General features: G+C 39.3%; 1 protein-coding gene across 4 annotated transcripts in view; it reads right to left on the bottom strand.

Annotated features, from left to right (window-relative positions):
* Positions 1-25,429, bottom strand: part of hivep2a (HIVEP zinc finger 2a) — a 150,311-nt gene that overhangs the window by 109,086 nt on the left and 15,796 nt on the right. Inside the window, exon 2 of one of the 4 annotated variants that reach the window (XM_076272193.1) lies at positions 6,029-6,146. The exons of the other annotated variants lie outside the window; for them this stretch is intronic. The gene's annotated coding sequence lies outside the window, so the exon portion shown is untranslated. The remainder of the gene's footprint in view (positions 1-6,028; positions 6,147-25,429) is intronic. 4 annotated transcript variants of the gene reach the window in all.

The following is a 25,429-nucleotide window of genomic DNA, read 5'->3' as shown; positions in this document are numbered from 1 at the left end:
GACAATTCAAACTGCAAGGTCCTAAATTGAAACGAGCGATAATGGTCCCGAATCAAAGAACGTCCCAGAATGCCACACATGCAAAGCATAACCAGCGACAAGCAACGAGTGGCAGACAGTGTGATGTCACTTATGAATAGCCCAGGTTACTTTGGACTGTCTTTAGACTTTGAATAAACAAACGACAATTCCAACTGCAAGGTCCTAAATTGAAACGAGCGATAATGGTCCCGAATTAAAGAACGTCTCAGAATGCCACACATGCAAAGCATAACCAGCGACAAGCAACGAGTGGCAGACAGAGTGTGATGTCACTTATAGGCCACCAGAGACTGTTTTTGAGTCACACCGTTGCAAATTCCATATGATGCATCATTCCACAAAATGGTTTGTTTTCTCTATCATCAAGTTATTCAAATAGGCTAAGCATATAGCCTTGACTCAAAACAGCTGTTAGGATTATGTCATTTTGATTTGTAAAAAATGTCACATGCAGCCATGCTTAAATTCTGCTCACTTCACATTTATTATATTATTATATTATCTGTAGGCCTATTCATTATTGAATGCTTACCTGGAATTATGTTTTTCCCTATCATCCTATTTTTAAAGCAGGCCTACCTGCAGGCATGTAATTGGGCTACAGGAATAGCATGCTTGAACGGGCACTGCACTAGTTTTGTTAATGCAGAGGAGGAGCAGCGGGCTCGTTATGAGAGAGAGCGGGCGGGGCGAGGAAAGGCTGTGTGAGTAAAAAGTGCAGCTCAATTAAATTATTTTATCTTATCTTTAATTTAAATAGTAGGCTTACAACATAGAACATCAATGTGTGGTGGCCGGTTTTGATTTCGTGGTGCCCAGCCACAGATTAGTCAACGTATGGAAAACACTGAAGGTGTCCAATTTAAAATATTTAGCAGCACGTTATGCTTGACGAATCGACGCTCATATTTTGCGTCGACGTATTTTTTGCGTCGATGTCATCGATTGCGTCGACGCGTTGTCCCAGCCCTACGAAGCTAGTATCTAAAATTATGACTGACCCATTCCACTTCAGACCTTCTTACTATATACTGTAACTCTCCATCAGGACCAAAATCTCATACAACTAAAACAAGTCCCAACTGCAGTTGGTCTCACAAACAAGGCCCAGAGGTCCACGGACAATTGTCTAAATGTGATAACACAACTTTTGTGCAGTTTTCTTCATTGTACATAGCGTTTTTACTTGCATTCACTTTATACACTATCGGACAAACGTTTGGGGTCATTTTGAAATTTACATTCCACTCCATTATAGACAGAATACCAGCTGAGATCAGTTACATTGTTTTTTTTAATCAGGACAGCAATTTTCAGATTACATTATGTGCTTACATTATTGCAAAAGGGTTCTCCAATGTTTTCTCAGTTAGTCTTTTAAATTGATATCAGATTAGTAAACAGAATGTGCCTTTGCAACATTCGATGAATGGCTGCTGATAATGTGCAATGATGTAGATTGCGTACAGTGAGATTTTTAAATGCATGCTTGGTGCCGCCCCTCGAGTTGGGCCATTACATTATTCGTGGCCAGACCCTTAATCTTTCGGATTTGGGTCTGGGATCTCCAGGCTAGTAATTTTCAACATCAATGATGAAAACAAGGACATTTCTAAGTGACCCCAAACTTTTGACCGGTAGTGTAGGCCTACATGTTTATCATATTGTTTATCTGCATGACATAATAGCCTATAGATGTGTTGTATAGTATTTTGTCCCTGTATACTGAACATATTTTCCACCACATAAAAAAGACAAATTCCTTGTGGAATCCTGGTGATACGCCTATTTCTGATTCTAATTCAATTGATGCATGGAAGCATCCACCAACAGCTGCAGTAAACCTCTGCTGAGGCAGGAGTAAGTCCTCACCAGTAGGCTCCGCCAATCAACAGCACTAACAGCTGGTGGCAGGAAGTTAGTCTCTGTCAGCTGAGCAAAAGCAAAAACAAAAGACCAGCAAAGGAACAAGACATTTAATTATGTGTTTATATTGTGTATATATATGATTATGGTATAACAATATTTATTAATTAATTAATTATTACACTGCATGAAAATGCACTGTACTGTTCTTCCAACTTTTCTTATTATTATTATTACAGTGCATGAAAATGCACTGTACTGTTCTTCCTAGGCAACAACTTCTTATTACAGTGCGTACTGTTCTTCCTAGGCAACTTCTTATTACAGTGCATGAAAATGCACTGTACTGTTCTTCCTAGGCAACTTATTATTATTATTATTATTCCGCTTACCAGTTTTTCCGTACGCAATGTCTCTTGAACAGTTTAACTTAGAAACTTCATTCAAACTTTGTAACGTAGGTCTTCAAACAGATCGGGTTGCTATGTCTTTTCAACTTTGAAACTTTTATACTTTTTAAACTATTAAAGAAAAACTTCCCCATAGACTTAAAGGAGAATTCCGGTGTGATATTGTCCTAAAGTGTATTGAAACATGATACCGAGTGTGAACGTATGTCTCATAGCCCATCTCGGCTTGTCCCCTGCACTCCAAAATCTGGCGCTAGTTAGCCCATGCTACCAACAGCTTTTTCAATTGTGGTGCTTCGACATCTCCACACTTCATTGGTAGACTTCCGAGGGCCCTGACATTTAAAACAAGACATTGAGAACCTTGAAAAAGCACTGGTAGTTTACTTACAAGACGATTTATACAGACAGTATCTTCACGAAGTTTAGTAGAAAATAATAGTTTAGTAGAAAATAATTCAGTGGAAATGCATGGATTCCAGTTTCTTCCAGTAGCAGCAACTGGAATCCATGCATTTCCACTGAATTATTTTTGGAATCTGATCCCTTATCATAGCTTTTTCAAAGTTCTCAATGTCTCGTTTTAAATGTCAGGGCCCTCGGAAGTCTACCAATGAAGTGTGGAGATACATTGAGTCTCGTAAATGGTGTAAAACAGTGATTTATTTGCATGGCTAGCCCGATGCCGAAGCACCACAATTGAAAAAACTGTTTGTAGCATCGGCTAACTAGAGCCAGATTTTGGAGTGCAAGGGACAAGCCGAGATGGGCTATGAGACATACGTTCACACTGGGTATCATGTTTCAATACACTTTAGGTCAATATCACACCGGAATTCTCCTTTAAACTATTTGAATATCAACATTCATTAAACTTCCAGTCTGTCAACAACTTTTAAACTATTTACCTTCAACTTTTAAACGGTCTACTTTTAAACAATCTATTAAACTAGCTGTCTATCAACAACTTTTAAACTATCTACTGTCTAGCAACAACTTTTAAACTATCTACATTCAGCTTTTAAACAGTCTACTTTTAAACTATCAACTTTTATTAAGTTATGCAACCACCATGTCTATCCTAGCATCACCGTAGTAACCATCTCTGTATTATCTGATTTAACTATACATGATATTTTACATCACAACGTTAGCATTTTCATGCACTGGTAATTCATTGGAATTGCATTTCTAGTTACAGTGCATGAAAATGCACTGTACTGTTCTTCCTAGGCAACTTCTTCTTATTACAGTGCATGAAAATGCACTGTACTGTTCTTCCTAGGCAACTTCTTCTTCTTATTACAGTGCATGAAAATGCACTGTACTGTTCTTCCTAGGCAACAACTTATGTTTCTTATTACAGTGCATGAAAATGCACTGTACTGTTCTTCCTAGGCAACTTCAACAACTTCTTATTATTATTATTCCGCTTACCACTTTTTCCGTACGCAATTTCTCTTGAACAGTTTAACTTAGAAACTTCGTTCAAACTTTGTAACGTAGGTCTTCAAACAGATCGGGTTGGTATGACTTCAACTTTGAAACTTTTTAAAAAATCCCCATAGACTTAACATTGCCGATTATGACATCATAATACGGCCATTAAGCAATTAGAATCCTATGGCAGGTGTTCAGGCCTCCTGCAGCCTCAGGCTTTAAGCATACAATCTGGGTCAATTAAGACTACACATCCTATTCAACTGTTTCCTCTGCCCAAAACTGTTTCAAAATTAAAGTCCTCACTACAATAATCCACTGTTAAACAATGTAACCCATTAAACTACTGAACTTTTTACATTCAACTTTTAAACGGTCTACTTTTAAACTATCATTAAACTATCTATCTATTAAACTAGCTGTCTATCAAAAACGTTTAAACTATCTACATTCAACTTTTAAACTTTTAAACTATATACATTCACTAGCTGTCTATCAACAACTTTTAACTTGTCATCAACTATGTCAACACTTTTGATCAACTATGACTCCTACCCACTGTAGCTAGTTAGCATGGTTAGCAAAGTTAGCATTTTAGCATTGTTAGCATTTTTAACAAAACTGCTAAAAATGATTAGCTAGGTTAGCTAAGTAACATGGTTAGCATAGTTAACATGCTAGTTAGCATTTTTAGCAAAACTACTAAAAATGATTAGCTAGGTTAGCTAAGTAACATGGTTAGCATAGTTAGCATGCTAGCATGTTATCATGCTAGTTAACATTTTTAGCAAAACTGCTAAAAATGATTAGCTAGGTTAGCTAAGTAACATGGTTAACATAGTTAGCATGTTAACATGTTAGTTAGCATAGTTAGCATAACTGCTAAAAATGATTAGCTAGGTTAGCTAATCAACATGGTTAACATAGTTAACATGCTAGCATGTTAACATGCTAGTTAACATTTTTAACAAAACTGCTAAAAATGATTAGCTAGGTTAGCTAAGTAATATGGTTAGCATAGTTAGCATGTTAGCATGCTAGTTAACCGTATACCACTTTTTCCGGACGCAATTTCTCTTGAACAGTTTAACTTAGAAACTTCGTTCAAACTTTGTAACGTAGGTCTTCAAACAGATCGGGTTGGTATGACTTTTCAACTTTGAAACTTTTATACTTTTTAAACTATTAAAGAAAAACTTTTTTAAAATCCCCATAGACTTAACATTGCCGATTATGACATCATAATACGGCCATTAATCAATTAGAATCCTATGGCAGGTGTTCAGGCCACCTGCAGCCTCAGGCTTTAAGCATACAATCTGGGTCAATTAATGGGCCGTTCTTTTTGTCCACCGAACTCGATTTGCGAGCCGGTTACCTGGGTTACGAAACAGACGTTGCAAAAAGAATGCTCCCGAGGTTGTTTAAACAACTCGTCAACTCGTCTGAACTCAGAGGACCCCGAGTTCAGTTTACAAGATGGCTACTACAAGCATCACACGTAAGTTAAAATTATGGTTTTATGCTATTTAAAGCACTTTTGTCTTTGTTGTAACCAAATGAAGAAGTCGTACACACAGCACTGTATACTGTTACCTATAGGTATGTCGCTACAGTCTTTTTATGTGTCAAGTGCCGCCTAATAAGTTATTTTGTAGCTTGTGCCGTTAAAATTGTCTAGAGACGCTCCTGTTGCTATGTCAACAATGCCGAGTCAGAGCAGTAGCATAACGTTACCGTTAACGTTAATAATAACGGAATATTCAGATATCAAACTGTGAAATATGTTTGGCAATATGTAATGAACATGTGTCTATATTTGATTAACGTTTAAACACAGAAAGATACTATTGTTCAAGCATATTAGGTTACAGCCCATTCACACCAAGAACGACAACGGTAACTATAAATATATCGTGCGTTAATTAATATGAATGACGACGTTCAAACATAAACTAGGCCTATCTGTTATCGTTGTGAACGCTTTTATCGTTATGATTATAGTTATCGTTCTTGGTGTGAATAGGCCTTAAATGGGTGAATCATTAATGTGCCTGGTTAGAGCAAAGCACTTCACCCACTCTGAACACAATGGAAACCTCTTCAGGGTTGTTATATGTGTGATAATTAGTTGAGACCTGAAACATAGGTCAAGGATTGACAAGCCAATTGTGGTCAGTACCATTACATGTTTATTCAAGCTAAATCATGGCTATAATGTAATTGCCGTGTATGTGTGTGTTTTAGTGTATTTAGGAAAGAACACGGACCTGTTCCTCAATTCACAGAGGACCCTGCCGTTCCCTGGTCCTCTGTACCAGCATGAAGCCGACCCCACAGTATTCTATGCTGATGGGGACCTATCCATCAAGGTCAACCTCGTTGAAGCTGGTAAGATAATGGAAATAATGACCATAGTTTAATCATTAGAATAGCATTAGTAAGGATGTTAATAACCTTGTGCTTACTGGCATATTGCTTTTATGTGTTATATAGGCAGCTGCCCTGAGGCACCCTCTGCTGACGATCCCATAGCGCTGCCCATGCGGAAGCATGATTTTTTTACGAGGGAGCAAACCCTCTTCCTGGTTGACCTGATGAGGCTACATCTGGAGAGGAAGGGAGAGGGTCTCCCAAAATCTATGAGGGACCTCAACAGCCGGCTAAAATTTGGCAGGAAAAATAAGAAGGAGCTGTGGGCAGATATGGCCTCAAAACTAACCGAACAATACAAAGAAGCATTCTGCCCTGACAAGGTGGCCAGGAAGTGGTGCACCTTAGTGGAGGGGTATAAAAAGGTCAAAGATAACAACACCAGCACAGGGAAGGGCCCCATGCGTTTCCAGTTCTATCAAGAAATGGACGATCTGCTTGGGGCCCAACATGATGTGGTGTTCCCTTTTGTAGGAACGAAAGATGGGGTGGATGTCCGAAGACAGGAAGCAGTGGTTTGCAGTGAAGCTGCCACTGCCACAGTCACCACCTCCCACACTACTGTCTCTGCCACCACCTCACGCACATCAACACCTACTGTCTCTGCCACCACCTCACGCACATCAACACCCAGCCCAACATATAACTCCAACCCACCAGAAACACCCTGTACCACCCCAAGAATGCCACGCAAGCGTCCAAGGGACGATGACCTCCTGACTTTCCTCCGGGAAACCGAAATGGCCAGCCAGCAACGCCACCAGGAGACCATGGCCCAGATGAGGACTTCCCAGCAGGGCTTTGAAAGCCTGATTACACGATTGATAGATAAATTCTGAATTTGGACATGTGATCCTCCCTCTATTTAATTATATTTGTTATTATTATATGTTATTATTTAATATATGTTATTATTTAATATAATTATATTTGTTTGTTAAGCTGTATATATATATATATATATATATTTTTTTTTTTCAAAATCTTTAGTTTGTTAAGTGAAGTTAAGTGTGTGTATGTATGTATAATATATTTTGTAATCATTTTTTTTTTTTTATGTTTCTTATTTAGTATTTTTTTTATGGAAAATAAATATTTAATTTCTCAAAACCATACTGTGGGCTAGAAAATGGTGAAGCATTCAATTTAGGTAAAACATTATCATTAGTACACACAGAATATAACAAGTAAACATCAATAACAACAGAAAGCGAATGCATTGTAAGAGTAAATATATTTAGAAGCTTTTCAACTGTAAAAATGAGTCTACTCATTGTGATCATCCTGCCTTGGGCAGCCATGTCGGTGTTCTGGACATACGGCTGATGCAGCGATACACATGTTGTGTAAGAAACAAGCAGACATAATTATCATGACCACAATGTCAATGCGGGTGTTCTGGAGGTCACGTAGACGCCTCCATTTGCACTTCATTCTTCCAAAGGCATTCTCCACAATAACCCTCCCCTGGCTGATCTTCGAGTTGTGCCTAAGGTCTTCCACCGTTAGAGCCCCATTGTCACGCTTTGGAGTCTTGATGAATGGGAAGGCATGGCCAATGTAGGCACTATCCCCAAGCAGACAGAGCTCCCCCATCTTCTCCTGCCAGTGTGTGAAGAAGGTGGAACTCCTCAGCATTCTGGCATCATGCACCCTGCCTGGTGGTCCTGCAAAGATGTCAATGAAGCGGGCCCGGTCATCCACAATACCTTGAAGGAGTACAGAATAGTATGCCTTGCGGTTCATATAATCTCCTCTTCTTATGGGTGGCCTCTGGACCCTGATGTGGCAGCCATCAATTGCCCCAATAACCCCATCAAGGCCACAGACACGGTGAAAGGCAGCAGCAGAGGCAGCTTTTTCACAAGCATTTGGCCAGGAGATGAAGGTGTTTCCTATGCCTGACATGATGGTCAGCACTTGGTGGATGATTCCGTGCGCTGCTGACTGTGATACATCAAATTTGTCAGAAATCTCCCTGAAGCTGTTCTAATTGGCCATATACCAGAGGAAGATTAGCACCTTCTTGGTATCTGGCACTGGAGTCCTTCCTTGAGTGTGATCAGTGTGTAGGCCGTTCTCCTGTAACTTGGTCAACAGGTACTCATACTGGGGTTTTGAGATCCTCAAATGACGAGCAAAGGTGGCATCACTCCAGTTGAGCATTATTTCCCACTTGAGGATAATTTGATGTCTGGAGCGCAACACAATTGAGATCAGTGCCCTGATGAAAGAGAAAACCTAAAATTAATATATGTTGTTTAAAATCTATTGCTTTGTTATATTGTTCTGTTTGTTGGCACCTTTGTTGCAGGTTAACTTATCCTAGTAGCTTACAGCATTCGGCTTAGAAAACCTAGAATAAAGTTCCACTAATATCTTTCAACATCTTAGGTAGGCTGCATTTAAAAACTGCGTCTTTAGTGAGTGTAATTGCGTAGCCTACATCTTGCCATGTATGTGTTAGCTTGTAGGCCTAGAGTCTTTATTTAGGTTGTAGCCTACATCATGTGTTCTACCCGGTGTTTTGTATGTGACTATCCCCGTTCGTGTATCGCGCTTGTTTTATTAATTGACTTCCCTTGTGTTTCCAGTGTAATGATGTCTCAATGAATGAGTAGCCCAACTCCCGCTTCCGCTATTTAACCTTTGATTGGACATCTGCATGTCGCAACAAGCGTTAGGCTACAATGTTACACAATGTTACGTTAGGCCTACGTTACGTAGCAACGGAATTTTCACTTAAACAGCGGTTAAAACATTCATAAACTACTTTCAAATTAGCTGAAACATGTACTTACATTCTCCGTTTTCTATCATCTTCTTCCATATTTCGCTGATGAACCACATACTTGGATTGTAGCTCTCTGTACTCTTTCAGAGCTAATGCAAGAGCGACTTTCCTGGGGGCGTCCATCATTATCTCCGACTCGTCGTGTGGTGTACAAATAGAACGCAAAAAACAGCTGTTGCCTGTTTTCCGACACAGACGTGACGTCACTATCGAGATGCAAGTCGCGATTAGAAGACAAAAAGAACGGCCCATAAGACTACACATCCTATTCAACTGTTTCCTCTGCCCAAAACTGTTTCAAAATAAAAGTCCTCACTACAATAATCCACTGTTAAACAATGTAACTCATTAAACTACTGAACTTTTTACATTCAACTTTTAAACGGTCTACTTTTAAACTATCATTAAACTATCTATCTACTAAACTAGCTGTCTATCAACAACTTTTAAACTATCTACATTCAACTTTTAAACTATATACATTCACTAGCTGTCTATCAATAACTTTTAACTTGTCATCAACTATGTCAACACTTTTCATCAACTATGACTCCTACCCACTATAGCTAGTTAGCATGGTTAACAAAGTTAGCATTTTAACAGTGTTAACATTTTTAACAAAACTGCTAAAAATGATTAGCTAGGTTAGCTAAGTCACATGGTTAGCACAGTTAGCATGTTAACATGTTACCATGCTAGTTAACATTTTTAGCATAACTGCTAAAAATGATTAGCTAGGTTAGCTAAGTAATATGGTTAACATAGTTAGCATGTTAGCATTGCTAGCATAGTTAGCATGTTTAGCAAAACTGCTAGAAAACGTTAGTTAAGTTAGCTAAGTAGCATGGTTAACATCGTTAACATTGCTAACATAGTTAACATGTTTAGCAAAACTACTAGAAAACGTTAGCTAAGTTAGCTAAGTAACATGGTTAGCATGTTAGCATTGCTAGCACTGCTATAAGACATTAGCTAAGTAGCATTGTTAGCATAGTTAAAAATCTTAGCATAACTGCTAGCAAACATTAGACATTCCAACTTTCAGTTATCGTCAAATATCTACCTATACACAGCCATTAAACTATTTGAATATCAACATTCATTAAACTGCTAGAAAACGTTAGCTAAGTTACATGGTTGTTAGCATTGTTAGCACTGCTATATAACATTAGCTTACCACTTTTTCCGTACACAATTTCTCTTGAACAGTTTAACTTAGAAACTTCATTCAAACTTTGTAACGTAGGTATTCAAACGGACCAAGCTGCTATGTCTTTTCAACTTTGAAACTTTTATACTTTTTAAACTATTAAAGAAAAACTTTTTAAAAATCCCCATAGACTTAACATTGCCGATTATGACATCATAATACGGCCATTAATCAATTAGAATCCTATGGCAGGTGACTACTAAAAATGATCAGCTAGGTTAGCTAAGTCACATGGTTAGCATAGTTAACATTGTTAACATGCTAGTTAGCATAGTTACCATAACTACTAAAAATTATTAGCTAGGTTAGCTAAGTCACATGGTTAGCATAGTTAACATAACTGCTAAATATGAATAGCAAAGTTAGCTAAGTCACATTGTTAGCATGTTAGCATTCTTAGTATTTTAGCACAACTGCTATAAATTATTAGCTAAGTCACATAGTTAGCATTGTTAGCATAGTTAACAGCATTAACATTATTAGCATTTTTTTTTAAAACTGCTAGAAAACATTAGCTAAATTAACTAAGTAACTTGGTTAGCATTATTATCTTTGTTAACATAGTTACCATAACTGCTAGCAAACATTAGAGCCATTCCAACTGTGAGTTATCGTCAACTATCTACCTAAATATTTTAACCATTTAAACTATCCACCTATTTAACTGTTCAGTCATTCCAACTATATTAAACCTCATCTACCTAACAAATAATTTAACCATATAAACTATCCACCTATTTAACTGTTCAGTCATTCCAACTATATTAAACCTCATCTACCTAGCAACCAATATAGTTTGTTTTTACTCTGTATGATATTTTACCTCATATTTTTGCATTTTCATGCACTGTATTTCCTTCAGGAAATGCTTTTCTAGTTCTTCTTCTAACGCATTTAATGAGCTTCAACCGTTTAACGTAGAAACTTCATTCAAACTATGTTACGTAGGTCTTACTTAGGACATGGGTGCTATGTATTTTTCAGCTTTGTAACTTTTATACTTTTTAAACTATTAATTAAAAACTAATCAAAATTTCCCCATTGACTTAACATTGCCCTTTATGACATCACAGCAATTAAAATCTTCTGCTAGGTGGCCAGGCCAACTGTCAGTTTGTCAGGCTTTAAGCATACAGTATCATTCTATCAGAGACGGTTGATAAAGCGAGACGATTCACAGAAGGGTTCTTCCTGTTCCCCTATGACGTAGGGTTCACTAGTGCCACGCCTTTTTAGGAGACTAGCGAGAGATTCTTTACACTGGGGCCCTATGGAAGAAATCATTTTTTTCTCGGATTATGCCCCAGCCCTTAATTATACAGTTCGAGATTGGACATTTTAATGCATTTTCTGTAATCCACATGTGTTCCTTACATTCTGAGACCGACATGGCGTTTTTCAAATTAACAGTTAAGGAGAAAAACGACTTTGTTTGCCACTTGTCTGTCTGTTTTTGTAACCCACTGGCACGCGATCTACTAGGTAGCCGAATGTTCTCTGGAATAAGTTACCGTTGCTTACCACTTCGATGTTGATCACTCAATCGCGAAAATGCCTAAACTTTGGGTGCATAAACCTTTCTGTCTTCTCCTACCCTACGGACGCAGACATGTACGTACCGTCATATCAGCATCGTTTTTGATGTCTGGATTGCGTTCAAATAGGCTACAGTATATCGCAGACGGCCATACACATAAACTAGGGCAGTGGTTTCTCAACCTTTTTTCAGTGATGTACCCCATAACCAGCGCACAGCATTTTTAGTTGAGAAAAAAAAAAGATTTAAAACAGAGCATTGTGCCATCAGTGTCTAATTTATTAAACTTTGAAACTGATAACACATACAAAATTCAAACATTTGGAAAAAAAAACTATTTTGAACATTTTAAATTTTAATAATCCATGACTAAATGTATTGCAAATGATTGTATATTTTGCAAAATATTTGTATATTTTAAAATATCACATACCCCCATTTGAGAACCACTGTACTATAGTATTGCATATTATTGTTTAACAGGTCATATCAATCTGGACAGCCAGGGGTGTTTTATGGGAAACGCGCCCCTGGTTAACAAGTTGCTAACTAGCAAATAGCACAATGTTGATAATGTATTTTACAGCACAAAAGAAAGCGTCTTACAGACGATGCTGTTCCCACAATAATCAACTGCCCTAAACCCCCTCCATCAACTGCCAGTAGATGTGTCCTGCAGAGACATGGCATTGCATTCAGTGGTAGTTAAGCATTTACAAAACTAAATACTGTTCTTGTCTTTGAATTAACTAACATCCTCAATGGATTAGTGTGAGTGCAGGAAACCAGGATCTCTTCGTTTGGTTGGATGAAGGTTGAAGTCATATGGCCAGCATTTGCAGCACCTAAAACAGAGACAACACCGCAAAGTAAAAAAAAATACATCATCAATGAATTACAATGATGTTCTTATGTTCTTGGAATTAAGTTATTACATCTGCACATTTCTTCGCTTAGTATGATCCTTCCTACTATAAATGCTGTGATAACACAATAGGACTATGATACAGCTGGAGAGGCTGCCAAGTGAGGCAAATACTACGACTGACTTCTTTGAGGCCATGAACAGGCTTTTTGATGTCTTAAATTCACGGTATAAATGTACATTCAAATCCGCTACTGCAGTTTTAGCATCAGTCAAATTGTGATTTGTAAAGCACTGGATTACAAACACAAACACTTACTTCTCAGGCGCATCTCTGACCCCAATCCATGGCGTCGTCCTATAGGACCACAAAGCAGACATCAGATCCACCATCTTACGAGAGAGAGCCTTCAGTGGATTGAGTCTTGGACCTTCAGGTTGCTAGAGAACAATACATATAGTGCAGCAATCATTCTCAGTGTGTTAACTAATGTTGAATAATAGATATTTTTTTCCATACAGAGGGAAGTTTAAATCTAGTTACAGAGTTTCATAGTGACAGGCTGTTGGTTGAAACATGTTGGCCAATGCAGCCAAAAAGGCTTTTCCTTGGAGTGCCTTTTGTAGAATTAGTTTCAACTTTATTTTGGTTGCGTTTCATGAAGTTTTCAGGTCTGATTGTGAGTAGCCTATATGAAATTATATTTGATATGTTTAACTTTGAAAGTCTGTAACTTGTATAGGGCAATTCCACGCAAAACTGTCACATCCATAACGCCAACTAAATACCATGGCATTGTGTTGCCGTTATGGATATGAGTTTTGCGTGGAATTGCCCTATACATTTGAATGGCCACAAGAGCTGACAGTTACAGAACAGTCTATGTACTGTAACATAGCATTGACTTATCCTCTGAATAACACAGGCTCAAGTTCATTCCTCCCTGTCATCGCGGGTTCATCCTCACCTTCCATACCCTTAAGTTACTAATTTTTTTACTAGCAGCTAAACACATTTCTAAACTGCTAAATCAATGTTGCTTCCAGTAGATCTGATCCACAAGATGCCGATTTAGGTAGAGCAAGTATCAGGTTCGTAAATTATCTTTGTAGCCTAACTACCAAATTAATCTGGTAGCTAGTGCCTCAGTTAGCTCTGCTATCGGTATCAATGGTTAGCTAACGTCAACTAACGTTACTCCTCAATGAGCTAAAATTCATGACGGCGACACAAGATAATAGGGAGGGAAAGTGAAAACCAGCGCCCCAAGTGGTTGCGTTCCTATCGAAAATCAGCTCCAATGTTAAGTCCCATAGACCGACTTTTCAAATAAATACTACACAGCCATATCAGAGATTTTATCCACCAAAAATATTTTTCACGATTTGTTCATTAATGATATGTTAACTCTGAAAATTACAGTCACTGTTATGCCTTCTTTCAAGTTTTTGAAATTGCTCGTTTCGCATCAAAAATGGACTGGACGCTCAAGTTACGTCACGACCTCACGACCAAGGTTGTATTTTTGCGGTAAACATGCTGTGCTTTTCGCCAGATTGTAATCATCGAGCCGAGACAAATGGGTGTAGGTTTTACACCTTTCCAAAAGATCCAAAGGAGTTAGAGAGGTGGATCCGCATAATAAGGTGAGTTTTATATGTCTTGTCAAATTTCACAACCAAATCATTCTGCTATGTTGGCTGGCTAGCTGGCTAGCTGTAACGTTAGCAGGCTATATGGGACCATGATTGAATATGTTTGGCAAACGATGAGAATATCGCTGTTCCTATGCTAACGTTACTGATCTATTACAGAAAACATATTAGTCATATATGATATGTGTGCATGTAAACAACAATAACCGGAAATGTAAGCAGTAAGGTTAAGATAAATTGTCTATTAAACAGGCAAAGTCAAGTGAGCATGTCCATCAGGGATGCGCAGTCTGTACCGACCTATTTTGTATGTTTTTTTTTTTGTTAAGTACTGGTTGACGGGTCCGTTATAATTCAATTTTGACTGGCTAGACCTAGCCAAACATCATCTAAAGATTAATAACGGTATATAAGAATTAATCATTTACCAACATTACTGCTGAACATGCAGTGCAGGCAGGCTTAATGTTAACTGACAATTTCATTAGTGAAGATGGAGATGGTAAGGGAGTAATCTAAATTGTTATGTCAATTTTGTTTTTCAGACGAGCTGACAGAGAGCCAAGCCTTTCATCCCGTATATGCAGCTGCCACTTCCCAGATGGAAAGGCAAAGGGTCCTGTGCATGAAGTTAAGTTGCCTGCTGTTGCTGCCCACATTCAAGGTCACGGACAAGTTCTGTTGTACCAGACAGAGATGATGCTGCCCTTGCTGAAGCTCTCAAGGAGGTTGAAGATTTAAAGAGGCAACTAAAATCAAGGTCCCAGGTCACTCCCTTCTCTGTGAAGTCCTTATCCAGTGAGGACGTTGGACGAGAAACTGGCCTCACAGATGTTGCCACCTTCCAGGTTTTGGTTAGCTATGTTGCCGGTTTAAAGGGCTCCATCAAGTATCACCATGGATGGCGAGTAGAGGATATCACCTTGGAGGACCAAGTATTCATTTGCCTGATGAAACTACGCCATAATTATCCAAATTTCCATCTAGCCAAATTATTCAAGTGCAGTCGCACCACCATCAGCAACGTAGTGCTGACATTTGTTCATGTTTTACACGAGTTACTCTTTCCGTGCCTGGAAAAGATTCCCTCTGCTCACAAGAACAGCCTTTCCGCCCCCCAGTCTTTTAAGGACTTCCCTAACTGCCGTGTTATAATAGATTGCAGTGACATTGAAATTGCCATGCCAGAGCTCTTAAAACATCAAAAACAAACATATTCGGTCTACAGGGGGATGCATTCTTTTACATTTCTAGTGGGTGTCTCACCAAATGGTGCTGTAACATTCTGCAGTGGTCTCTATCCGGGGTCATTTTCTGATAAGGCCATAGTCAAAGAGTCTGGGATCCTTTCACAGATGGTGTCCGGTGACGTCATTCTGGCAGACAAGGGCTTTCTCATACGTGATCTACTTCCAGAGGGTGTCCACCTCAATATTCCACCCTTTTTGAACCACGGAAGGCTGACTGCCAGCGAAGCCCACCAGACGGAGGTCATTGCCAGGAACAGGATCCACGTGGAACGTGCCATTGGGAATATAAAAGAATTCAAGATCCTCTCTTTCATCCCTTCATACCTGCGATGCTATGCCGACATCCTTGTGCAGTTAAGTTGCTGCCTAGTTAACATGCAATGGCCACGATTCAAGGAAGGCAGTCCTGAATCTGGATGCCAAGACACTCAGCTGTGCTCCGGTGCTGGGCCCACCGGAGCAACACAACCTCCCGAAGACGACTAACTTTTACCTCCGGTGCTGGGCCCACCGGAGGACCGTTTGCCGGCTGACTGCAGCAACGTCTTGACCGGACTCATAACGACCTCCCAAGGATGACTGAGTCTTACCTCCGGTGCTGAGCCCACCGGAGCTACATGACCAGACCAGGACGACTGAGTTTTACCTCCGGTGCTGGGCCCACCGGAGGACAAACCACTGGGAGACTACAACGAGGCATGTATGACGTGGCAGCAACAGCAGGCAACTGAACTTCGATTGTGCTCCGGTGCTGAGCCCACCGGAGGACGAACCACTGGGAGACTGGGATATATATATAAATATATATATATTCTGGTTCTCTAAGTGTAACTCAATGTAATTAACTCCTAAGTGCCCGGTAGTGCACACATAAAGAATTGGTTACATATGATATATGATTGTAATTGGAAATCGTCATGTCTCCTTGCTTGACTGACGTCTATAGTTGGTCTTTCACCTTCAACTCATGCAGACCAGACAAATTGCATATCAATAGACATGTTAACTGCATTTCGATGCAAGAAAAAAAATGCTTTTGCTCATAAGAACACTGTGGGCCCAATACCGTATATACAGGTAAGAAGTTAATTTGCCTCAAGTCTTCATGAGTTCTCTATTAACGTTGCTGTCACTTTAAGACTCTCAGCTGATGTTATGTGATGTCGCGTGAGCTGCAGTTGGGAAGTAAACGAACGCTAACGTTACAAACTAACTGTTCAGTGGTTGGCAAAGAGCTGGTTTATGGTTGTATTGTAGCAAGTCAACTACAGGTATATTTGCCCTCATTTATGCCTACAGTAGCATCGTTGGTATGTATTCATTCACTTTTTAAAATAATTAGATAGGTTCATAAATCATCAATTAGATGTCTGTGATTTTGTGTTAAGCTTTTTATATTAGAAATATCTGTAATGGCTAACGTTACTGACTAGGATACAATCGGTTCCCACGGGTCATGGAATTTCTGGAATATCATGGAAATGTGACAAAAGTCCATTCCAGTCATGGAATATTAGGGAATTTTGTTGTAGCAGTTTTACATTTAGTTGCCAAAAATAAATACATCAATGCAAATATGTACACGTGTATTTGGTGATTAGCTTAGCCTAGGCCTACTGCTTGCTTGAGTGGTTGTGGTTAGCCCAACTTTAAATTCAATGCCCATTTCCTCATCTCCCACTCCTCATCTCTCACAGATTCTTGAACGCTATGTGGCTACTCTTTGGTCGTTATATTAGCCTACCATTCATTCTATAGTAGCCTAGGTCATGAAAATTCAGGTTTCCCGTCAGGGAAAAATCATGAAATTTAACATCTGACAAAGTGGGAACCCTGTACTCGTATGAATGAACGTAATATTGTTTACATGTAAACATGTCTTTGTATGACATTATCACACTCATTTTAATAGTCATGAATTATATTGTGTAACAACAGAACGGAAATATTTTAATTGATGACATTACATTCGGAACATTCCTTAGGCTGTATTGTAGCCTGTAAAAGCTATCAGTATGAACGTCACAATTAACTAACAGACAACAGACAGACAGACATTAAGAGCTTTACATAAGGGATGGGAGCATATGCCTATTGTAAAACATTTCAAGCACAGGGATGTTTGAAGCCCATGCCTCATCCTTGTCGATGGTCATAACTAAGCACCCCTTAGTTGTCCACACAACAAAGTAGCAGGTATCTCGACAAGCAATATGGAGCTGGCCCTGTACTTGATGCCAGTATGGATGGGTTTTCTTTAGCCTGTACTGTAAGCCCTCCTTCATCAAGTAGAATCCAGGATCTTGAACTGCCTCCTCAATTTCTGAATTTCTAAATTTGTAGGGGCACTTCACCTCAACCACAGCAGAGGTCCCTACCAGCCCATCAGGTGATGCCCCAAGTATACCGGACGAGGCAAGCCACAATCCAGACGACTCAACATTAACACCCACTGCCTGCTCCAAACACTCCCTCCCCCTCGTTGGTAATACCCCACTGAACAGCTTTGACACCATTTAAAAATGTCTGACCCATGACTCGCTGTAAGACAGACTTTGATGGCCGATCCTGGTTGGCAGCTAGCACATAACCAAAATTGCTGGCTGTGAGCCTTCCTCTCCTTAGCTCAAACCAGCCAGGGTTGTCACGCTGTTTCAACGTGTATATGAGCACAGCGTCTCGCTGCTCATCTGTGAGCACGAGAGCAGAGACAATAGCTGCCACACCCTCATGTTTCTTTAAGGCGATGATGCCCTGCACGGTAGGGATTGGGGGAGTGATTGGGGGTGGCTGAGGTGGCTCTGGAGACATTATCCACCCAAGACTGGTGAACCTCCCCAACTGGGACAGGCCCAGCTGAAAGTCCTCCTTCTCCTGCGCTGTCACCTCTCTGGACAATGCCTTGTAGGGTTTCGGTGGAGGGTACAATTCTCTTACTGACCTCATGTCCGTCTGCCGACTCTGACCTGGCATTTTCCATGAACAGTCTTGGTCAGTCGCTGAGAAATTGTGGATTGCAAATATGCACAGGGCTGCAGCATGTGAACATCTGAAGGACCCCTTTGGACATTCGCAGGAGGAGCTCAGAATTCTCACCTAACTGGACCTGTATCACATGACCAGAATGGCCCTCTCATTACATTACATTCCATTACATTTGGCTGACGCTTTTTGACCCAAAAACGACAACAGGGAAACAATCAAGCATTCTTTTATTAGGCCTACCTAGGCTTATATCCCCAGGGGGCCTCTCGCCAACCATCCATGCCCGGAGTTATTGTTTCACTTGTATGTTGTGTCCTGTCTTGTATGTTGTGTCCTGTCCGCCAATAAATTGTCATTGTTCTTAGCTTATGTTTGTACTGTATATGTTTTCAATGTAGTAGGATTATAATGCAGCATTTGTTTAAAGATATGTAAAGTCATTATTTTGTGTGCATTGAAGCGCTGTTGAGATGCACTGCTTCTGGGTGAGGTGGGTGCGGGGTACTTTACATGACTACTGTAGAGTGGGCAAACTAAAGCCTGTTGGCCACATGCATCCAGCCTATCAAGCATTTACCAAATGTATGTAGCAATTCACATTCAAAATAAATAAGACACTTAATGGTGAGTTTGTTTCATTTATTTTTTAAGAAATATATTTCACATAATATTAGCTTGCCTTATCATGGCATTATCTGCCAACCCCCTTTCCCTCCAACGTCACATGCCCGACCAATCCCTGCACTCACCGAAACGTGATAGGATTTGTCCTTCATACTAGCCTTCACGACACCTGTCAGCTCTCCCTGCGAGTAATTACATTGCTCTACATGAGAAGACCTATAATGGTTATCCCCACGAGGAATGCATTTTTTATTTGAGGAAAAATACTCTGCCAACCACGCAATACAAATCGGCATGTTGATTAGCTTGATTAGCTTATGCAGAGACTCGGAGAGGCGGCAAAAGGCGGCGTGACGTCATACACGCGACGTTGTACTCTTCCATAAACTCGATCAAAACAAATTCGAAACAATTCCAATAGTGGCTGAAAATAATATATGACAACGAGAATCAATAGACATTGCCCCAACATGTATCATATTGAACCCACTTCATTAAATCTCTAAATTGACGAGATATATTTTTTTCTAAAAAAAATCCCATCCCCTCCGCTAAACTCTAGGAACGCAACCACTAGATGGCGATGAGATTACTTTCCCTCCCTATAATAATGTTATTACCTAAACTCCGCAGACATTTTACTACATAGATAACTCGTTACACAGACACAGACTAATCACAAATACCTTGCCACATTTTCAAACTGCCACTTACCTCAATATCAGACCGCATCTTGCCACGACGATGTACCAAATTCAGTCACCCAGGCAAGCTCCAGACAGTTGATCACAGCAGCAAGAGAGAGGCGCGAAAATGAAAAATCTTTGACGTTTTCATCAATGAGGTAGCGTCAGCGCATTCTGACCACGCCTTTTTAGGAGGCAGGAACTGTGTACAATTCCATTCCATTGTAGAAGCCTGTGCTGCTTTATCTTTGTATATTAAGGATCTTTGATTCTATTAAAGGAACACGCCACCCAAAATCAGTAGTAATATATGTTCTTACCTTAACTTTCACGAGTTGAGTCATACCTCTCCCGCGCCGGTAGGTGCACTCAAACGCTCTGTCGCGCGGCGCAAATGTGTTAGCATGTTGCTATGCTAGCGGGCTCTGCCGTGGCCATAGAGAGAGGAACATAGCAGTAATCAAACACCTCCACATTTTCCCTACTTAAATACAGTTGCACGAGTAGTTGATAAAAATGTGTACGTCACACAACATGAAACGTGGCGATTTTCCAAGCGAATAAACAGGAGAACTACAATGTGTGGCGCAATAGCACTTGGGAGTACTTCGACCTAGCGTGGTAATATTATTAACACCTAATTGTAGATCCTATCCACCTCAGACGGTAATTGTAAAGCAATTTACAAAAGATTCACTGAACAAAAATGCTGATGTGGTACATGAAAATTTAGCTAAAAATGTGGAGAATGCAATGCAATCAAGCATTTTGGACGATATATTGTCACAAGCTGGCAGAATAGGCAACAGGCCGATGTGCGTTTTATTTGGAGACTGTTTTGCGCGACAGAGACTGAGTTTGCTGCTGATATTCTGGGGATAGGCCTAGCCAATGTACGACTTTAGCCTTTTAATATATTTGCTTCATTAGATCAGTCTTTCTAGAACAGACAAGGGCTTTCTAGCCTCACGTCAGCAGCGCTGCATCACCCATATAGCCTACATTAAAACAACCAACGGATGGTGGGCGGGTGCGATTTTGAAAATTGGTCAACAAACTTTGGTGCTGATGGATGATAAGTTTTGCTATGCAGTTATGGTTGAAATAATAGCCCATCAGTGCATCTCTAGTGTGTGTGCCTCTCTCTAGCTTAGAGGGGAGGAAGAGTCTGAGGGTCGATCCAGCATGGATTCTAAACTCTGTGGTGGATAGGATCTACAATTAGGTGTTAATAATATTACCACGCTAGGTCAAAGTACTCCCAAGTGCTATTGCGCCACACATTGTAGTTCTCCTGTTTATTCGCTTGGAAAATCGTCACGTTTCATGTTGTGTGACGTACACATTTTTATCAACTACTCGTGCAACTGTATTTAAGTAGGGGAAATGTGGAGGTGTTTGATTACTAGGGTTCGACCGATATGGATTTTTTAGTGCCGATACCGATACCGATTTTTTTCCCTTTAGCCTTAGCCGATGACCGATACAGGCTGCCGATTTTCTTGAGCCGATATTTGGAGCCGATACTGCTTTTATTTTGCTCCCTCAATTTACATCATAAAAATGACACATAATTACACAAATTATGATAACAAATATTATAAGTCTCAATTTAAAAAAGGAACATTTATTGAACTTATGGATGGGTGCACTGGATATGGTTAACTGTGCAAAATGCTTTCATCAACATCTTACAGCCTTGATGATGCATTGCTTGCTGACTATAAGACATAATTCAGGTCATCACAAACACATTTGTCAACACATTTAAATACTTTAAGAAAACAATAAGCCTGAAAAGCTATTGAAATAAAGTGCTTGATTTGTAATTTAAGACTGCATGGTTTCATTTTTTCTATGTCTATATTTTTCTAAAAAAAGCTGCAAGATTTGTCAATCACAGAACATAAATCAGCCAAAGAAAATAACGTGGTGTCAGATGTTTCTGTTCTAAACGGCATCAACGTCAAAAGGTATAAAACATATCTCTCACAAGTTTTAAAATATCTTCTTCCGGTAGCGCAGCACTCTCATATCGCTGTGATGCGTGTGTCTCACAGATGCACACACAAACGTCTGTTTGGTAGCTGACGAACAACTATTGAACTGGATTGATAATGATAACGTTAGCAAACGGCTCTAAACAAGTAAGGCATACACGGTATGTCTGGTACATGGTAAACGTTAACACGAATTAATAGTTAACTACATATAACACGTCTCTCAATATTAAAGCTTTTATCACTGTGATGGCAACTCCGCCCAGCTCGAAGGGAGAAGGGGAGGGAGACGCACACACCACACGCGTCCAAAACTGAGCCAGGTGGTCTACCACAAATATCACGGAACAACGTCGGCAGGGACATTCTAAAACGCTTAACGTGAAAAAGCTTAACGTGGCTTAAGGTAGGAAAACAACGATGAATCATCACCAAATTTCGCATGGCCATATGTTGTCATGAACACTTAAGTCTGTCAAAAAAACTAAACCGAAATCCAACGATTATAGAAGATATCTCACGTTAACGTTTTCTTCTTCATTGACGCCTATGGCGAGAAAAAGGCTTAACGTGATTCAATGTACCTAAACAACGCTCAGTGATCACCAAATTTCTCTCTCATATTGTTCATCATAACCACTTAAAACTATACAAATATCGAACCCAAAGTACAATTATTATGGACGTTATCTAACATTAAGCGTTTCTGCTTCATTAAGGCCTATTGAAAGGAAAAAGCTTAACGTGGATCAATATACCTAAACAACATTCAGCGATCACCAAATTTCTGTCATATATTGCTCCTCATAAGCACATGAAACTATCAAAAAATCGAAACCAAAGTCCAATTATTATGGACGTTATCTGACATTAAGCGTTTGCTGCTTCATTAAGGCCTATATTAAAAGAAAAAAGCTTAACGTGATTCAATGTAGGCTACATAAACAACGCTCAGTGATCACCAAATTTCTCTCATATATTGCTTATCATAACCACTTAAGACTAAAAAAAATCGAACCCAAAGTCCAATTATTATGGACGTTATCTGACATTAAGCGTTGCTGCTTCATTGAGGCCTATAAGGAAAAAGCTTAACGTGGATCAATATACCTAAACAACGTTCAGCGATCACCAAATTTCTCTCATATATTGCCCCTTATAAGAGCATGAAACTATCAAAAAGTCGAAACCAAAGTCCAATTATTATGGACGTTATCTGACATTAAGCGTTGCTGCTTCATTGAGGCCTATATTAAAAGAAAAAAGCTTAACGTGAACCAATGTACCTAAACAATGCTCAGTGATCACCAAATTTCTCTCTTATATTGCTTATCATAACCACTTAAGACTGTAAAAAAAATCGAACCAGATAACGTCCATAATAATTGGACTTTGGGTTCGATTTTTTTTACAGTCTTAAGTGGTTATGATAAGCAATATAAGAGAGAAATTTGGTGATCACTGAGCGTTGTTTAGGTACATTGGTTCACGTTAAGCTTTTTTATTTTAATATAGGCCTCAATGACGCAGCAACGCTTAATGTCAAATAATGTCCATAATAATTGGTCTTTGGGTTTGATATTTTGACAGTTGTATGTGCTTATTAGGAGCAAAATGAGAGAGAAATTCGGAGATCATTGATCGTTGCATAGGTACATTAAACCACGTTAAGCCTTTTCTTATAGCCAGCAGGCCTGTGAAATACTTAATGTCAGATAACGTCCATAATAATTGGACTTTGGGTTCGATTTTTTGATAGTTTCGTGTGCTTATGAGGAGCAATATATGAGAGAAATTTGGTGATCGCTGAACGTTGTTTAGGTATATTGATCCACGTTAAGCTTTTTCCTTTCAATAGGCCTCATGAAGCAGAAACGCTTAATGTCAGATGACATCCATAATAATTGGACGATTTTTTTACAGTCTTAAGTGGATATGATAAGCAATATATGAGAGAAATTTGGTGATCACTGGGCGTTGTTTAGGTACATTGAATCGAGTTAAGCTTTTTCCTTTCAATAGGCCTCATGAAGCAGAAACGCTTAATGTCAGATGACATCCATAATAATTGGACGATTTTTTTACAGTCTTAAGTGGATATGATAAGCAATATATGAGAGAAATTTGGTGATCACTGGGCGTTGTTTAGGTACATTGAATCGAGTTAAGCTTTTTCCTTTCAATAGGCCTCAATGAAGCAGAAACGCTTAATGTTAGATAACGTCCATAATAATTGGACTTTGGGTTTGACACTTTGACAGTTTTATGTGCTTATTAGGAGCAATATGAAAGAGAAATTTGGTGATCATTGATCGTTGATTAGGTACATTAACCCTTAGAACCCGATTGACGCAAAGTGCGTCAAAAAACACACCCTTTCTTCTCTGTTACATTGCTCCAGAACGGTTCATCGCAGCGAGATGAAACCTTTATTGCACGACAGAGCAGAAGTGGGGCTTTCCAACGAGACTACACACTTGTCTGTACGATCAAGTATGAAAATTTAAAAAAATCATGAAATTAAATCAAAATGCATCATATTTACAGTCTATACTTATCTGCATTCACCTGCACACACATTACTCTAGTTTGAATTACTCGCGAACCCGTGATCGCATCGATATGGCAAGCAAATTAGATGAAAGAGGGGGCACAGGGCTATCCATTGGTACCATGTTTATCGATCCTTCTGGCTTATAAAATCAGACGAAGTGACTGCAAAATAATAACGTCATGTACACAAACCAATGCTGCACACTCATTACTCTCGTTTGAATTACTCGCGGACCCGTGATCGCATAGATATGCCACGCATGTCAGATGAAAGAGGAGACTCAGAGCTATCATTTGATACCAAGTACATCCTTCTGGGTTATAAAACAGACGAAGTGACAGCAAAATAATAACTTCATATAGCTGGACTTACCCCACGTTTTTGTCTGTTCTTGTGGCAAAGCATGTTTATAATCCAATGCTATCATGTGTTTCTCTATGGCAAAGCATGTTCATATTCCGGTTTTGAGATCCTAGCAAATTCCTGCATGGCATCCAATTCAAGGCTCACATTGCATCCCAATTTGTTCAACAAATAAACACCTTTTTTGCCTTTACTTTGTTCATGGCAATGCAGTAAAGAGTTGAGAATTATTATGACTGCATACACACAGGCACGCAGGCTAACACGCAACCTCGGGTCAAGTCAGGTCAGATCAGTTCGTGTCACAGATATGGAGCGCAGAAAGGTAATTTTTCATCACTAAATAAAAAATGGCATTTATTTCCGTAAATCACACAGCAAATATTTTTGTAAATTGCTCAGCCCCAGAGTATCCCTCCAACATGGCAATTATATTGCCCGATTCAGGACAGTCTGCCCTACACACATATGAAATGCATGTAGAGCTGTGAGCTTGCAGTGGTGAGATACATGTCGAAATATAAGAATTTTTATAATACACTTTTTATATTTTAATTCTTTAAAAATCTAAATAAAATCAATGCTAGTATTAATACATGAAATGATGGCAGATCCGAATAGCCTAAACTCTCCTGAAAAAAACAATATATAATATATGTGTGTGGCACTTACAATGACCAGAATAAATCCTTATGAATAAAGGTAGTGAAAATG

The sequence above is a fragment of the Alosa pseudoharengus genome, unplaced genomic scaffold, assembly GCF_046254945.1.
Source record: "Alosa pseudoharengus isolate Yale_2024_CS ecotype anadromous, Long Island Sound unplaced genomic scaffold, YU_APseudo_1.1 YU_APseudo_1.1_scf_7, whole genome shotgun sequence".
Classification (NCBI taxonomy): Eukaryota; Metazoa; Chordata; class Actinopteri; order Clupeiformes; family Clupeidae; genus Alosa; species Alosa pseudoharengus.
The sequence above is the reverse complement of the archived record's forward strand: the minus strand, read 5'-3'. Positions and strand labels throughout refer to the sequence as shown.